The sequence below is a fragment of the Periplaneta americana genome, chromosome 2 (genome assembly GCF_040183065.1).
Source record: "Periplaneta americana isolate PAMFEO1 chromosome 2, P.americana_PAMFEO1_priV1, whole genome shotgun sequence".
Taxonomy (NCBI): Eukaryota; Metazoa; Arthropoda; class Insecta; order Blattodea; family Blattidae; genus Periplaneta; species Periplaneta americana.
The window spans coordinates 30,609,221-30,628,875 of record NC_091118.1 but is presented as its reverse complement, the minus strand read 5'-3'; the positions used below and the strand labels follow the sequence as shown (position 1 = coordinate 30,628,875).

The window sequence follows — 19,655 nt, the reverse complement described above, 5'->3', positions numbered from 1 at the left end:
CACTGGAGGTGGGCGATCTGAAACTACAGACGACAAGAAGTGTTCATCGGAGAATATATTTCGGTCAAATGGAGAAATTCCACAAGATTTAAATCCCGATTTAATGTTTTCTGGGATTGCTGCTCTGTCCCATGCAGTTGCACTCATTCGTGGTAATTCAAAGATTGTCACACTTTCATTTGGATGACTAAGGTGCCAGGCGTTAACTGCTTCATTGAAGGATTTCTTGAAAGGACCAAACACGCAGCGGTCCAGGGGCTGGAGCTTATTGGATGTGTGTGGTGGGAGGGTCAAGATGGTAATGCCATTTCCCTTGCAATAATCTAGGCCTTCTACACTCAGGTGGGACTCATGATTATCCATGATCAGCAACACCGGATTTCCATTTGAACAATGTACATTTTCTTTAAAAAATATCAAAACGTTCAAGAAATTTTCCGCTGTCATCCAACCTGACTTGTGGACAAGACCCAAAGCCCCTATAGGTGCACCAGCCATCATGCGTGCTTTGTCAAAGCGAACGCAGGGAAATATACACACAGGAGGTAAGGCATTCCCATTTGCGCAAATGATACCAACTTGTGTCCCTGGAAGTCACTTGTCCTACCTGTTTTTCACCTTTTTTTGCGATTACTTTTATAACAGGTGGTACAGTGTTCAAGCCAGTCTCGTCTAAATTGAAAATCTGATGCGGCATGAATTTATGTCTCTGCAGCACAATGTCCAACTTATCAAAGAACTGGCCCACTGTTGCTCTATTGAATGCCTGCATTCTGGCTAGACTTGTAGCTTCTGGTGTTCTGATTGAGAGTGCTGGGTGTCTTTTCAAAAATGCTGAGAACCAATCCAAACCAGCCTCCTTATTTGCTTCCCAAGATGCAGGTATTGTCATCAGTTCATTCTCTTTAGCACATTCGAAAGCCAATCGTCTTGTTTGTTTTGGTATCAGCCCATAAAACATAGCTGAACATGACAACAAATAATCAGCAAGAGCTTCTTCTATGTGACCTGGAATTACTTGACGATTCTTAAAATTGGACTTGAAATTCATTGAATCAAACCCAACCTCCCTTGATTTCTTCACATACATTGCCAAGCGGGATTTTTTGACACCGTCCTCTTCTGCAGAAGCTCGCAGAGATATATTATGAAGTACCGGTAATACATCATTAACTGCTGCTTTAATATCCGCCTCAGAAAACTCACGATCTGTTTTTCTTGTGTAGACTCGAGACATCTGCAGACAAATAAAGTAAATAGTTCATTGATCTAATGTAGACATATTTAAAAAATATAAAAAAGAATATTAATTTAAGGGGATACATTGGACATCGCTGTCCAATATATCCCCATGTTCTGGTTTGGTACTTTTTTCCTTTTCTTTCACAAAGGATTTCAACCTCACTAAAGTATTATACATGAAATGAATTCTCATAATATCCACAAATATACAACGTTATAACTTGCACTATGATTTGAAAAGAAACTATTTAATAGAGAATAGCACTTACCTCAAGATTTACATCAAAACTACGAAAAACTGGAAAATGCTGCTGTTCGAAAATCTTCTTTGTACTTCTGGTCAAAAACACTGTACTTTCATAAGATATGAACAAATGAATATCTCTGGTCATTGATGCCAACATGGAAGGTCATATAGAGGGAAATTTGCATATGTCCATTGTATCCCCATGTCCACTGTATACCCTCTCTCCCCTATGGATCATATGCGAAGATTAAGAGGAATGCAGAAAATAGGAAAGACTGGTGAATGCTGGGTTTGCAGTGACAGAACACTATGAATGAATGAATATCAATGACAGGTTTCTAAGGGTCAAGGAAACTTCCTATGATGGATTTCTGTGGAAAGATAGCAAAAGTATAGGTCTCATGTTATAGATTTAAGTAATTTATACACTTTATATTTTGTTTTTATTAAATCTCGCACAGTTGTAACTCCAATCTCGTATTCCGATGTGAGATGAGCCACAGTTCCTCTTTTCCAAAACCACGCAATTATATGCACTTCTCTTCAATACTTAGCATTAGCACAAATACTGTATCCTTTTGGCACTTCTGGAAGACGTTTTGCAGAGAAATTAAACAGGTCACTCGAACAGTAGATTCTAATGTGTAAGGACAAAAGCTTGTAATATCACTCTCTATAAAAAAAAAATAGGTACTAATGTATTGTGAAGTACTCGGTATTTTTTCTGCAACAAAAAAGAAGAAAATGACAGACGGATAATCCAACAATCGATTAATAGGGTGATGGATAATCGGGGTTCTACTGTATATTTATACACCAGCAATTCTATTAAGCAAACGTTCACCTTCGTCTTGCAAGTACAAATGAAGAGAGAAATTTTGTTTTGGAGAAAATAGAAAGGGGATTAAGCAGAGGGTATTCACACCAAAAGTACCGTTAGCCAGCCGCTTGTTCCAAAGTTAGCCTCACATCCCTCTAAACAACACCCCTAACTTCCCCAAGGTTCAGGGCAGATGAGCTGTGTCATCGACAGTACCTTGCATCCAGCTACTTTTCCTCCAGACTCCTCCCCCTCTCGCGTTCTCACGCCTCATCTCACTTCACATGAGACATGCGCATCTCGCAACATGATGGCGGGCACTGATGATCTGACTTGTAGCACATGATGAACAAAGTGGGATGTCAGGGCTACTAGCACCGACGGAAGGTATCACGCCTTTCTGCAGAAACTACAGTTTGTGATGGTGACACAACTTATACCTACATCAATTACTGATTTCACTTGCTTCTGCGATATTTGAACTACCCAGACGTAAGTGATATCGAAAACACAGGACATTGACATCTTAGAAAAGGCAAACAAAGTGCTTTGTGTACTCGCTTTTTGCAACACTTCCTTGTGACCCCATCACCAATATCTGTATTTGAGGATGTCTTCATTTCCCCACCACATTTCGAACAAGTGTACGTACTTGCTAGTATTCTTTTCTGCTGTGAAACAGTATCAACTTACCGCTATCACTACTAAAGCTGTGCACTGCGAAAATGTAGGCGAACAACTTCATATCACTTCTCCAGCAACATAGTATCACTCACACATTCACGCTGTCCCTGCCACCTGCTAATTTTTCGCACTGGCGCGATGTCAGTTCTTTCTCTCATTGGCCTTCCATGTCACAATTGAATGCTGTTAGGTCAACGCTCCTACACCTGCAAAAGTCATAGAGCCACATGCATTTCCATTCATTACTGCACTAGATATACAACATATAATCGCTTCATTATAACACAATATCGTTTCACATTACTACAGATATTACTTTCATGTCAGTTCATCTTAAACACCATTACGTCTACATAGTAATTAATTTTATTCATGATTGAACATTTGCATCTTGTGTATGGTACATTTTCTCTCGTTTGCAATATATATAGTGAGGGTCACACAAGAACAGTTCCCAAACAGCAAATATTTCCGTCTTGTCAGTGTTGCCAACTGTTACCAGATATTACACATGATATAAAATCACGATCCTATGTGCTGAATGACTTATTTACTCACAGTACTTTACCTTTGTTGGGAGGTTATTTTAAATAGTTCAATAATAGATTGTAATATATTTTCGTAGGCAAACTAAATGAGAAAGGGAGGAAATGAAACACATGAAAAGTGTATTGCTATGTTCTATTCTTTTATTCTTTTACATTATTATTAGCATTAGCAAACTCCTTCTCTTCTACTGCATCATCTTCTGAGTCGCTGCTGTCAGCATGATTAATGATGAATTCTTGTATTTCAGGGACGTCCTTCACTTCTTAGTTGAAATACTGCATTATTTTCTTTTCAGTATGTTTTACTTCATTGCTCCAAATTTTTTGTCAGCTATCACATACAAGGATTTATGTATGACAAACTGACAAGTGTCTGAGAGTATGTGTGTCTTTTCATTCCATAATACTTCTTTTTTACTTATCTTACTTAGAGCCTCTTTCCAAACAGATTTTGCTCTATCTAGACCTTGACCTGGCATAGATACAACAGTTTTGTTATAATACTGCTTGGACATAGACCACACAAGTTCGATGGCATTAAAAAAGGAGTGGTATGGAGGAATTCTGATGACAGTATGACCTTCATTTTGCAGCATCTCGATGACATACCTGTTAAAAATATATAAGATATAATTGGAGTTATATATTTGTAAATAAGGATCGTGTGACCAGCCAAGTACCATGACCGAGGTCTATTGTGCTAATTGGAGCCAAGTAGAAGTAGTGTCTGAATATAAAAAAAAATGCAGCTACAATAAATTTGAGTATTTAGTACCTCTTCAAACTGTTTTGATGGATAATGCATAATCTCTGAAGTTCATCCATCATTGCATTTTCTGGTGGTGATACACCATTCTGCCTCAACCATGTCCGTAAAGTATGAAAATTAATATTTCAATATAATATCAAAAATCTTATCATTTAGTTGTTTAGTTCAACTAATCTATTCTATTCAATTGCAATCACCAGTAGCTGCTCTTTCCTCCATTTTGTTGTTTGCTGATTTGCCACAAGTCTACTATGATATGCAGCATTGTCCATGACAATAACGCATTGCCCTAATGTTTTGAGGCCAACAATCGACTGTTTTCCAGCCACTTCTCAAACACAGGCCCATTCATAGTGCAGTGGTAGCCCTGACTTTTCTTTAAATTACATGAAAAAATTAAATCAACACCTGCAATAAAAATGATATGTGGGCACATAATTTCGTCACATGAATCCACAGTATTTAAATAAAGATGATAGTTTTGTACCCAGGCTTAAAAAATACTCTTGCTAAATTTATGTACAATATAGATCAATATGAGTTACCTGGTATAAATCCTTCTTTTGTTCCGGCATGAATTATAACTAATCTTCCACCCTCATTTGTAGGTCTGTGAATAACACTTTTCACATCACTGGAAACTTCACCTGCTTTACTCCATGAATAAGTGGGTGATCCTTAAAAAAAAAAAAAGAGAGAGAGAGAAAAACAATTCACATTGAAACTCCAAGAGACACTTAATTTCAAACACAGGAAAACTGTTCAAGAATTTTATAACTAACCTCTAGTTATAATATGAGACTATTAATTGCAAAACATGTTGTTCCCACCTGAATTCATGACTAGTAGCCTATATTAATTGTAATTTCATGTTCCACATAAGTGTTAGTCTATTTGTTAGTAAGAAATTCAACCATTCAATGTCTCACAATACATTAAAACTTACCATGCATAAATATCCAAGTCTCATCCAAGAATACTATGGGTTTAGGATTCTCACTCTCCGCATTTCTTACATAATCTCTCAAAAAGTGTGACTTTTTGAAATGAGTAACATCACTTTCTCGTACATGTGTACAAATTTCATATCTTTCACAATTCTTTTCATTGATGATAAGGATCCTCTGAATAAATGTTTCATAATTACCATTCATATGTTCCAGAACTTTTGCTGCTGTTACTACTTGTTCTGTAATAATAAATGAAAATTATGCCAGATTTTTATACATATGACTAATATCAGAGTTACATTTCATAAATCAACACAATAATTCCTGTAACTTCCATATCTTTATGTAACTTGTCATAAATAAATCTCGCAATTGCATCTTTCGTAAAATCATCAGCATCAGTCACTGGATGTTTACATAGTCTATGTTTTCCTGGTGTCACAAGTGGCCCCCCCCCCCCCGTCTGTGAATTTATCACTTTCCTAACTGTAGCAAAGCCAAGCTGCAATAATAGACAATAATATAATGCTTCTAAAAATTGTTATATCATAAAATTCATGCATGATGCCAACATTTAGGGCAATATGAATAGAAACATGTTAGGTTGGATCTACGGTAGGTTCAAGTAGGCTAATATTCAGGTAATTCTCCAGAAAAGCTACATCAAAGAAGGCATAATTTTATTTTATTTCATTGATTTCTGTGATATCTACATAGCAATGAACACGTGGTTTTAGTTCACAGCTACAAATACTTTCAGCACAAAAATCCTTTGACACTTACCTGTATATTCTAATGCACTGTTGTAGTCCCTCCCTCTTCCTCTTCCTGTAAGACGTTGCAATTGTACTCGAAGACTGCTAATCTTTCTCATCTTCGGTGTTACTGTCAATCTCGCCATGGTCTCTGGAGCTCTTGGAATGGGTTGAGCAACTTCTTTCCACTCCATGTGACTTGACTGTCCAAGGTATATATAAAACAAAACAAAAAATATACATATTTATTGATTAAAGTTCTCGTTAACACTTTGTTAAAAACATAAAATTTACTTAGTCATACGTTAAAAGTGTTAAAATTGTTAAGGTATATACCTTTGACAGACGGCCCGTTTCGACGCTATGTCACGTCGTCCTCAGTGTCTCTTGAACCACTGGCGATCTTGACTCTGCGATGTGCAGTTGTCGATGGTAGGGGTGGGGGTGTGTTGCTCCTATGGTGGGAGTTGGCTGTTTGTATGTTATGATGTATTATGACGTCGAATAATGTGTGCATATCGAACTGCATTTGTGTGTTAAGTATATATTGTGGGTATGCTATTTTATTATTATATATTTCGTACTGTTCTAGGATGTTTAACTGTGAACTTTTTGGTGTGATGTGTAAAATTTCCATATCTGTTTCTATATTATTGTAGTCATGATTATTGTTGATAATGTGATCTGCATACAAAACAAATAATACAACACAGAAATACCTAAATAATCACATTAAACATTCAAATAAATATAATTCAACTGGAGTTTACAAACTAAAATACAATAGTTGCCCACATTTTTGCATAGGACAGACAGGAAGATCCATTCACACAAGATATAATGAACATATTAAAGCTATAACCAAACCCTACATCACATCAAATTATGCGGACCACATTATCAACAATAATCATGACTACAATAATATAGAAACAGATATGGAAATTTTACACATCACACCAAAAAGTTCACAGTTAAACATCTTAGAACAATACGAAATATATAAACATACAATAACATACCCACAACATATACTTAATACACAATTACAGTTCAATGCCCACACATTATTCAACGTCATGATACGTCATAACACACAAACAACCAGTCCCCACCATAAGAGCAACACACCCCCACCCCTACAATCGACAAATACACATCGCAGAGTCAAGATCGCCAGTGGTTCAAGAGACACTGAGGACGACGTGACATAGCGTCGAAATGGGCCGTCTGTCGAAGGTATATACCTTTTTTAACAATTTTAACACTTTTAACGTATGACCAAGTAAATTTCATATATATTTATGAACAGTAAAAGTAAGTAGGCCTATAACACCTGGGATGGAGATTGCAATTATGGGTTCTACTGAGCTTGGTATGGGATTACTTGTCTTTTTCTATCAATTCAGAATCTGTAATTATGACAATTTATGAGTATAATTATTCTGAATCACTGTAACTGCAGTTCATGAAATTGCACAAGTGTACCTAATTGCTAGTATTCCTTCTGCTGCAGAAACGGTATCATCTACCACTATATCTACTAAAGCTGTGCACTGTGAAAATGTAGGCGAACGACTTCATATCACTTCTCCAGCAACATAGTATCACTCGTACATCCACGCCTTACGCACGCCAACACAAAAGTGAAGATGCCCACGCCACGCTGTTCCTGCCACCTGCTAATTTTTCGCACTGCCGTGAATATCACTTTTTTTTCTCATTGGCCTTCCATGCCACAATTGCAGAGTCACGTGATTTGGAATACGGTTAGGTAAACACTCCTACACTTACAAAAATCACCGAGCCACTTGCATTTCCATTCACTTATGTGCTTGAAATAAACATATAATCGCTTTGTTATAACATAATATAATTTCACATTATTTCATGGTTGCAAATATTACTTTCACGCCAATTCATCTTAAACACCATTATGTCTACATTGTAATTATTCATGATTGAACTATTGCAAATAACTAACGTATTTAACTATTATAGGCCTTAGTTTCCTGTGTTCAGTCGGCCTACGTGATGACTTCTGTCTAAATCCTGCGTGTCAATATTCACTTCGATCAAACCAGCAACGCTGACTCTTTAACCATTGCCTTGCTTTAACCATTGCCCTCAAACAATGGTTTCCTATTTCATGGGAAATCTTTCTCTTCCATCGTTAGCAAAAGCCTTAATCATAATACAAGTGCTGACATATGGCAGTTTCATTGATCTTTGATCTGTCAGCCACAGGCATTGCAGCAAGTTACTTAAGAGTTGCCAAAACAGGCTGCATCAGACCCGTCTGTTTTGTTCTGATAATTTCGGAGTGTCTTGGTACTGGACAATAGAAAAAGTTTTTTGTTAAAATTATACCCTTAGGACTGTGATAAATTAATGACAATGAAAAATCTTATCCTTTCATTCCATCTACAGGCTGTTTACAAATACGGGGCATAATTTCAGGTATGTATTTCCCACATGTTGACAATCAAAATAGTTCTTTACAACATGTGTCCGGAAAGCTTCATTTCCGAGTTATGGCCTTCACAACATTGAAATTCGCCAGAACGTTTTTCTTTCCGAAGGTCGTTGTCATTACAGAAGATGTTCAAAATGTCCACCTCCTGGTTGAATACAGACCTCACTTCGATGTCTCATTGACCTGCGAAAACGATCCCAAACTCCAGGAGTATTGCGTATGTCCTCAGAACATGCCACAATTCGATTCCGAAGGGATTCAAAATCAGGCACTGGAGACGAATAAACCAATGATTTTAAATGGCCCCACAAGTAGAAATCGATAGGGTTCAGATCAGGTGAGCATGGAGGCCAAGCAATTGGGCCACCTCTACCTTTCCATCTATCAGGAAACCTTCGATCCAAGTACCGGCGAGCCGTACGACTGAAGTGTGCAGGAGCGCCATCATGCAAGAAGTGAATGTGTTGATGATTGATCAGTGGAGTGTCTTCTAAAGCATGAGGTATGGTGTTTTCTAGGAAGTTTGTGTACGCCTGCCCCGTAAGTCTGTTTACAAGTACATGGGGTTCAACTAATCGATCACCAATGATACCGGCCCACATGTTGAGGGAGAACCGCACCTGGTGATGAGGTGGAACAGTTGCACGTGTTTTTTCATACGCCCATACATGCTGATTGTGGAAATTTGTTATGCCATCTCGTGTGAACTGTGCTTCATCTGTAAATAATACTAAGGCAGGAAAGTTCGGATTTACACCACACTACTGCAAGAAACACTGACAGAACCTAACTCGTGCAGGGTAATCTGCTGGTGACAGTGCCTGTACACGTTGCAAATGATAAGGATACGATTGATACTCTTTCAACAGTCTCCAGACAGTCGTATGAGGAACATTGACTTGCAACGCTATCCTTCATGTGCTGATAGAAGGAGTCATGTTCACAGCCTCCAGAATCTCCTCCTGTACTTCTGGAGTTGTAGATCTTGGTCGTCCCCTTCCCAAACCAGGAGAGTTAAATTTTCCATACTTGCACAGATGGTAATAGAGATGTACAAATGTCTTCTGATCTGGACATTGTCGCTGTGGGTACCTCTCCTGGTACAAACGACGAGCCAGCGCAGCATTGCCGTCCGCCTTGCCGTACATGAAGTGTATCTCTGCCATCTCTTGATTTGAATACATGTCGCACAGTCTAACGCCTACACAACACTGAATGTAACCTTCGCCTCGGAATGAACTGTCAGAGTGCCCTCTTAATGTCTCCTTTGATGCCAGCGACCTGCCGACCATGTTTAAGAATTTTTCTCATCTGCATCTGTGCCTCATATTTTTTGTAAGCTGAGTGGTTGCTGAGATTCTGTGGACATTGGCTCCTTTCTCCTTCCATATTGATCCAAAATTCTGTTTTGCTCCACTTCTTGCAATTTTTTTCTCAAGTCTCTTCACCCTTGCTCCCAGAGCAACTATTTTCTGCTTGTCGCTCTTGGATGACTAGGAGTGAGGATCTATAAATTATGAAATTCAGTTCTGAGAATTTTTGTAAATAAAAAAAATAAAATGTGACAACACCCCTAGTCTTGTTAAGTTAATCTCGGCCAAACAAAAGCCATATAGGCTATGAATATATAACCTACTTCAAAATTGACAGTACATCACTACGAAGTTTGAAAGGAGGTGTATAGCTGAAGCTGAAAAAAGCTGTTACATCATAGATATATTCATGTCAGTACCTGAGGAAAGAAATGAATTAAATTGAAGCAAGAATTGAACAGACTCATTTCAAACTGCTCTTAGCTGTAAAAATTAAAGCCCATACAAATGTTACGTAGTAATAACAATCTAAAAGTTTAACGCTGTAACAAATTTGATCGCGTTAATTTGAATTGTTTGTTGTAATGAAATACGAAATATTTCAGTTCTAATAGATAGGGCCATAGAGGACACTAACAGAATGGGATCATCAGCAGAGGTGTTGGAATATTAAGGGGAAGTCAGTAAGTGGTAGTCTCGAGAAATGATCGGTACATCGTGCCAGGGAGACTTGCCAGAAAATCGCTTGCAATATAGAACAAGGATAAAGACCCTGCCCTGTAGTAAAGTTTTAGGTGGAATTTATGTACGAAGAACTAGTACTGACAGAGAGTAATACTGCTTTTATATTTAGTATATTGTTAATACACCTTTTGATTTCGCCTTTGTGTTTATCCAACTACACACTGCTTGACTATGGCTAATGCACAGGGATAGTAGTCACTGCTCTCTCTGTCGTAGCACGCCTTCCTGGTCACCTGCCATTTCTCCGCATGCCCCCTCCTACTGCCACCTGCCATCCACCAGTTGCCCTACTCCTTCGCACCTCATACGTGCTGCCACCTGTCGGAAACAGCAGGCACTCGCCCCGGCACGTTTTACAATATAGACTACCTTATGTTTATAAATAAATACATTATAATATTTGTTACTCAGTCAAATGACAAATCAATGTAAAATAATGACTTATATTATATGGTCATTAAGTTTTATACACATAAATTACATATTGCAAACGTTTTCGCCCAGTCAGGCATCTTCAGGTACAATTATACAATATCTCAATATCAAACTCTATAATCATTACATTGGTGGTAGATAAACTGTTTAAAATTAGTGATGTACAACATCACCATAATTAAAATGTAATATTACAGGTCATAAAATTAAAATAATGTTAAAATTAGAAACAACGTAGTGTTATGATTTAAACTTCATAATATTCTGTGAAACTCTTGTTCAGTAGAGTCCAATGATTGATGGATTATATGTCGTTTGAACGTGGCAACTGTATAGGTCATTATGAAACATCCTATGTTTGAAGTAACAAAGACGTGAGACGACCTGCTGCTGTCGGACCTGTAGCTGATATCTTTTTTTTTTTTTTTTAAGTTTAATTTTACAATTGAGATATCGTTTGTAGATATTTGTGTGACTAACACCCGGTTTCACCAATCTTCGTTATATTTTTAACGAGTCATTAATTTACTTAACGATACGATTACAATTTTTCGCGTTTCACCAAGTATCGTTAGGAAAATGACGTCGTTATATCCGTCGTTAATTTATTAGGCAGTCTTTCGTACCATTAAAGTTATAACGACACGTTTATCTGTTGTCAAGATGGCTGCCGCTTTCGATGCCGAACTTCTTTATTTAGAATATCTTGAAGATGGTGAACCTGTAATAGAAAATTATAGACCAAGAAACAGTGATTTTGAGGAACTAGACGAAATTAAATTTCACGAAAGATACCGGCTAAAGAAGCATCTGGTAGAATTGTTATTGGAACAAATTGAAGATAGGTTAGAATATAATACGGACAGAAATAATCCACTCACGCCCATTCAACAGTTACTGTTAGCACTACGTTTTTATGCGACTGGCAGTTATCAACTTGTTATAGGTGATGTAAACGGTGTTTCAAAATCTACAGTCTCCAGGTATGTACGGAAAATATCTGACCTACTTGCTTCATTACGACCACAATACATCAAATTTCCGACAGGTGATGAAATTCCGAGTGTAATTCAAGATTTCTATAATATTGCACAATTCCCTGGTGTCATTGGGACAATAGACTGTACACACATTCCTATTTTATCACCTGGTGGTAATATGGCAGAAATTTACAGAAACAGGAAGTCCTACTTTTCTTTAAATGTTCAAACCATTTCTGACTCTCAGCTGTTCATAAGGGATATAGTTGCCAGATGGCCAGGCTCTGTCCATGACAGTACTATTTTTCAAAGGTGTGGGAGGAGAATGCTATTTGAGACAGGACGTATAGGACGTGGTTTATTATTGGGTGATAGTGGTTACCCATTAAAGCCCTATTTAATGACTCCACTCTTGAATCCAAGAACTCAAGCTGAACAGAATTACAATAATTCGCATATTGCTACCAGAAATACAGTGGAAAGGCAATACGGGATTTGGAAGAGAAGGTTTCCAGCCTTAAAGTTTGGCTTGAGAACAAATATCAACACAGCTATGGATGTAATAGTTGCAACAGCAGTATTACACAATATTGCTTTACAAACCAATCATGAAGACCCTCCAGATGATGTCACTCTTGAGCAGTTTATGTTCAACAGGGAGAGATGGCAGTTCGAAGATGTTCCAGTCCCTGAAATTGTTAATGGAGGAGAGGGAGGTGCTATTGCAGTCAGAACAGCAATAATAAACAATCATTTTGCATATTAAGTTCGGCAAAAATAACATGTACTTTATTTATTTACTTATTTATAGTGGAAAACTATCATACATTTATAAGAAGTTTCAATTCAATTAGGCCTACTTCTCCTAAAACCAGTAGAAAAATCATCCAACTTTGAAACAATTTCAAAAGCAATAACAGAATTGAATACATAGTCGCATGAAAATAACAAGGAAATCAATGGCGAAACAGTATATCAATATTTTTCTATAAGACAGCAGTAAAATAAATCTACACTACAATTAAACACTTAACCAGCAGAAAATAATAATAGTACAAATTACATTGGCGTAACACTCGACACTAAACGTAATTCGAACAACCAAATAGATAAAGCACAGGAAGAATCTGCCATTGAAGACCTATCTAACAATATAACTAACTTATTTTCAATTACTTTCTGTGTTATTATGGCAGAAGCTGATAGGAAAGAGTAATAACACAAATTACATTGGTATAACACTCGACAGTAAACTTAATTGAAACAACCAAATAAATAAAACACAGGAAGATTTTGCCATTGGAAACTAACTACCCACCCATCTAACAATATAACTAACTTATTTCCAATTACTTTCTGTGGTGTTGTGGCAGAAACTGATAGAAAAGAGTAATAACATAAATTACATTGGTATAACACTCGACAGTAAACTTAATTGAAACAACCAAATAAATAAAACACAGGAAGAATTTGCCATTGGAAACTAACTACCCACCCATCTAACAATATAACTAACTTATTTCCAATTACTTTCTGTGGTGTTGTGGCAGAAACTGATAGAAAAGAGTAATAACATAAATTACATTGGTATAACACTCGACAGTAAACTTAATTGAAACAACCAAATAAATAAAACAAGGAAGAATTTGCCATTGGAAACTATCTACCCACCCATCTAACAATATAACTAACTTATTTTCAATTACTTTCTGTGGTGTTGTGGCAGAAACGGATAGAAAAGAGTAATAACATAAATTACATTGGTATAACACTCGACAGTAAACTTAATTGAAACAACCAAATAAATAAAACACAGGAAGAATTTGCCATTGGAAACTAACTACCCACCCATCTAACAATATAACTAACTTATTTTCAATTACTTTCTGTGGTGTTGTGGCAGAAACTGATAGAAAAGAGTAATAACATAAATTACATTGGTATAACACTCGACAGTAAACTTAATTGAAAACAACCAAATAAATAAAACACAGGAAGAATTTGCCATTGGAAACTAACTACCCACCCATCTAACAATATAACTTATTTTCAATTACTTTCTGTGGTGTTATGGCAGAAGGTGATATGTATAATTCTGGCAAACATATTTTATTGCCTTGTTAGGCTATGTTAAAAATGTTGGTTTTAACGTTGTGAGAAAACCTGATGTCTACTCCCATTAGCAACTAATACTAATAAAAAACATATTTCCTCTAATGTAGCCCTGATTTTTCCTGAAAGAATAAGCTTTAAACAGCTCTCCAGTAAAATTAGGAAAATGAACGTATCAGATTATGCCATAACATCATAGTTAAGCTATCTTGAACTTAAGTAATTGTGGCAAGTTTCCTTTCATAATATAATCTCTTGGCTTCATAGGCTTTGTATTTTTCTTCTTGGACCTTAAATTTTAGAGCCCTTAATTCATCGTCCTTTTTCTTTGTATCATTTAGTACCTCACATTCAAGCTCAATTACTTTTTTCCGTTCTTCTGCCAAAGAAGCTATATTTTTTCTACATCTCACAGTTTGACTTTCTTTACGTTTAAGGTTGGGCCTATTCCTTGAAAGAAAAAGACGTGGAGTATCTATTTGCGACTGGGTTGGTTGCTGTATGTTGCTAGTTGAAGGCACAGGTTCACTGGCTGCTTCTGGCTCTAATGTTGGCGATGTTGGTCTGGTGATCAGCTGGCATTCGAGAACAGATTCTGGCATCTCACATAGAATTTCAGTTGATAGTGGAAGCAGAATCTTTGGATCGTCTTCTGATACTATGCAGTTTGTGATGTTGTGATCTACTGAACAAACAAATATGTGATTGTATGTTAGCAATGAGTGACTATGTACTAATTTATTATCATGATGGAATAAATTATTCACTTAAAATTGAACGATAGAATGTAATACGAAACATACCTATTTTTTTGTTCATTATAAAATGGAATACTTCTGTATTACAACACTTTCTGTACCGGTAGTTAAAATAACATATACGAGTATAACAGAATGAATGCCAAAGTAATCCTCCTGTATAAGGTCAGTTTTATTCCAAAAGATAAGAATATGTATATTATTGTTTGTTGACTTGGTTAATATATTAAATCATTGCTTTCAAATTTAAAAAAAAAAAAGTATCATGAAGTATCTTGAAGGTAATTTACAAAATAAAGCTTGAATCCCTGCATGCTTAAATTTGGAAACAGTGTTGTATAATAAAAGAAATTTGTACACCCTCGTGTATTTGTCACATGAGTATACCCTTAAGGCCAAATAGCGTATTTACTATATCAATACCGTTAATATCACTATTTCTCCACTTCTCCCTGTGTTACTTCCATTCAGCTATGCTTTAGACTACTCCCTCACTCTCCGGAAGTTAGGTTATGTAAGTTACTTATACAATAAATAATTAAACAACGCCATGTCAGAGACAATACACTATGTGAATGATGCAACACTTGCACGTCAAGAACTATAGTATTGATAAAGTAAATATTAACCACAAATAGATTTAAATGTATTATGACAATAATTTATATTATTAGCCTATAGCACAAACATTAAAGCAAAATATAGGATACAAGGTAATTAGGCTAAGTAGTAAGCATTGATCAGGCCATCTTCCTGCAATAGAGGTCCAGGGCACATAGGTCTATATTACCAAATAGAGGCATTTCTCCAGAAAAGCTACACCAAACAAGGCAGACTACATTTTATTTTGCTTCTGTGAGGAGTGTATAGTGATCAACACGTGGCTTTAGTTTGCAGGCACAAATATCATTACAATCATTTGTTACTTATTTGTGTTGCTTGCAGCATTGTAGGATCCCCTACTTCTTACAATAATATTCGAGAGGTCCAGGACGCAATAGGCTACTAGGGAAACAGACCATTTCACTAGCAATTTTTCCTGGACCACTTCCATGTTATGTTGGTAATTAGTAACAAGTGAAGAGGTAAACAACAGTTCATTAGAATATTATAACGGTATTAAACGATTTTGTTTGTAAGTACTTCTGGTTTCAAACTAAAACCACCTGTTTGTCACCATATACACTTCGCAGAAGCCAGTGAAGCAAAATAAAATTGTGTCTTCATTGGTGTAGCTTTTATGGGAGATATGCATTTTAATTAAATTTCAACGTTTTTTTTATTGATATATTGAAAGGCTATTTATATTCTAATGGGAAGTAGGCCCACGTGTCCTGGACTTCTATTGCGAGAAGATGGCTCCTGGCCGATGATTACTACATAATTACCGGATGAAACTTACCTTCTTGATAAAAAGCATCAGAATCTTTCGTGTTGTGAAGGGGGTTGATCTGGTCCTTCAATAAAGAAAGAAGTTTCATGCTGCTATCATCCATTACATTGCTTGTATTTATAGGGCCACCTCCAGTCTTCATACATTCCACCTTCTCGTCTGCCAAGCTCTTCTTACATTTTCTTTTAAAATTGTCATAAAATGACTTCAGTTGTTTCACATTTCGCTTTGCGACATTGGGATATGAATTGAAATCACTACAAAGTTTTTCCCAAGTAGCTTCTTTCTGTCTTAGCGTAGTCCCGTCTGTCTTCTTATTTTCAATTATACATACATACTTTTGTAGAATTTCTATAAAGATTGATTTCTCTGTTGCTGCAAAATTACTCCCTCGCTGTCTTTTCTGTGGATGTTCCATGATTTAAATTACGCACTCACAAAGTCACGATAATTCAGGCAAAGACAACTTTACAACGATACAAATTCAGGAGGCCGTGATCCTATGCAACCAATCACATTCGCAATTCCAAAGTGATGGTTGTATGAAAAATATGATATGCAAGATACAAATAAGAAATCTCTAAGTTAACAAACGCACGTTAATTTAAAGGAAACGGGGTTCGGTGAAATGGCCGTCTTTTAACAATGACTTTAAAATTAAAAGAACCGTTTGTTAGCATATCGTTTTGGCTCATTTAAAGAAGCTTGGTGAAACTGGGCATCACATTCATTAACTTAGAGAGCATGATGAAAATTGTTCAGATTACCTGTAATATTACATTTTAATTATGGTGATGTTGTACATCATTAATTTTAAACAGTTTATCTACCACCAATGTAATGACTATACAGTTTGATATTGAGATATTGTATAATTGTGCCTGAAGATGCCTGAATGGGTGAAAACGTTTGCAATATGTAATTTATGTGTATAAAACTTAATGACCATATAATATAAGTCATTATTTTACATTGATTTGTCATTTGACTGAATAACAAATATTATATTGTATTTATTTATATTAATTGACAATCTGAACAATTTTCATCATGCTGTCTAATTTACCTTATGTTTAGTATATACCCTAAGACACGGACAGTATTTTCCAAGTCATGTTCGCCACACCACCAAATTCACTGTCTGCAGATCAGAGATGAGTGAATTGCTATTCTACATACAAAATTACAATTTGTTGTTCTGATCCTGACTATTATCTGCAACCCAAAAAGATAGATGCATAATGACGTGCATGTGATGATAACCAACATTCTAACACTTTTCTTTCAGAATAGATTCAGTAGTAATTTAAAATCCTGGATAAATCACAATAGAGCGAATCCCAGTAGGGGAAGTTATGCCCACCCTTGCCGCTCAGCACCTCGCTCATCACATGGCAGCAACTCTCTCTCTTTCTCTTACTCTACTGTCTGCCTTGCTCTGGTGGATCACTGCCTACCGCTTCGCATGCATTTCAAATTTAATATGCATTTGACACTGCCTATCGCCTCACTCATATTTCATGTTTATTGTGATGCAACACAACAAAACTCACGTATTTTCCTCCAAGTAACGTACTTTGAATAAAACAACACTCACCTGTGAACTGTCGGAGGCTGCCTCCCTCACACACAAGTCACCAGAGCCTTGTAGTTTGCTGTAGTTGTCGAACCAAGCAACACGCCTCACTGAACGACTAACACGATGTGCAATTTCATTGTCCTTCCCAAAACAATGCCAATGTACACCAACATTAGAATCTCTTTTTGGCGCTAATTTCTTTTTTTTTTTTTTCCACAGGTCGGATACTTGTAAGTAGTCCATGCTCCTCACAATACCTTATCATATCTGCCTTCCAATTCTTCCTCAATTTCAGGAAGTAGTACATGTCTTTGGTACGGCTCATCACAACATGTGGTTCCGTTTGTACTCGAAGCTGGACACGGGCACAATGCAGTACACGTTAACAGTTATGCCACCCCTGCAGTCAATCCCTACCAAGAGAAATTTACAAGCCAGTCACTTTCTACCCATGCTATTCGGTCATTGTCCCCTGCACATTGCATTTCTGCAATATATTATGGCAGTTCCCTTGAACATAAGTAGATCCATTTTCCCTTCCGCCACCAACTTGTCTCGATAGCCGGGAGGTCTAAAGCATGAACAAAAACCGTGCGTGCGTTTTGTTAAGGAACATTGACAGATCGAATACTATCCTCGGCAAAGTCATAGGGGGGGGGGGGGAGAGGAAGTCAAGGAGGGGCTGAAGAGAAAGAGAGGAGGGAGACAGGACGAAGTTCCTCTTTTGCTTTGTAGATGCTGCATTCACTCTTTTTGTTCCACTTTCCTCCACTAGATGTCACCCCCACCCAAAACCCCTATTTCCACTCTTTTCCGCTAGAGTGTCTGGTGAGCTTGTATGGGAAGAGTGGAAGAGGTCGTGGGCAGAGATTCTGCATTTGCTGTATTGCGATTTGCCCAGAATCCTTAGTTTTGTCTTTTAAGTAAGGACAAAAACAATGCAACTGATTCATGAACCTAGTCGACCAATTGGTTCTAGTTAGGGTATACATATTAAATAAATCATTGGATTCATTCTGACTACAAAGATAAAAATTAATATTACTATACAACACATACTTCTTCATCACAGTCCTTAAATTCTTACTATGGGAGTTTCCTTCGAAATGTGTGCAGAATAATTCTGGCATTCTCGGAACTGAGTGAAAATTTTGTTTCTAGGTAATGATAGACTTCTAAAATCATTATCAAAAGCCTCACTGAGTTGTCTCTGGCTTTCTCCCAGAGAGAATTTTTTTACAGTGACTGCATTTATGTTTTTGAAGAACCTATTGCAAATGTACCCTGCAATGTAGTACACAGCATAATTCTCACCAATACTTCCAGTATCACACTCCACATCCATTTCGACTATAGTATCAGGAGTACAATTGCTGATACAGCTTACATCTGCAGCAGATGACGACTCCTGAACAGCCTTGTCACAAACTGAAATACTCCTGCACAGCCTTGTCACAAACTGAAATACTCTTAAATTTCGTCAACGCATACTCAATCTCTTTTTCACAGTTACTTCTGTTAGATAACTTGGAAAGAGATGTGTGTCGAAGACCACTTTCAAGTTGTTGGACAGATGGGTTTACATTGCACCCATGTTGTTGTCATGTGGTTGCAAATGTATTCCCGAATGCATCCTGACTCAGAAATCGAATCTTTAATTTAGGAATGTTGTACTCAGAACTGAGCTGATCGAACAAATTCAGCAAACTCTGAATACTACTTTTCCAACCTTCAAGACAAGCTGGCTGATGCTTGCAACCCACTAATTTCCAAGTCATTTAAAGTTTTCTTTAAGAAATTCTACATGAACAGAGTCAGAAGTCATAGCAAATCTATATTTAAATTGATCT

General features: G+C 36.9%; 2 long non-coding RNA genes across 2 annotated transcripts in view; one reads left to right on the top strand and one right to left on the bottom strand.

The window, feature by feature from the left end:
* LOC138691760 (uncharacterized) overlaps window positions 1-14,873 on the top strand; it is a 58,723-nt gene extending 43,850 nt beyond the window's left edge. Inside the window, exon 4 of the long non-coding RNA XR_011329956.1 lies at window positions 14,513-14,873. This is a non-coding gene — a long non-coding RNA (uncharacterized lncRNA). The remainder of the gene's footprint in view (window positions 1-14,512) is intronic.
* Window positions 3,508-5,434, bottom strand: LOC138691755 (uncharacterized). The gene is made up of 4 exons (XR_011329955.1): window positions 5,257-5,434; window positions 4,856-4,987; window positions 4,317-4,718; window positions 3,508-4,150 (listed from the first exon to the last, which is right to left on the bottom strand). It is a non-coding gene; the product is annotated as an uncharacterized lncRNA (long non-coding RNA).
* Window positions 14,874-19,655: the final 4,782 nt, after the last annotated feature.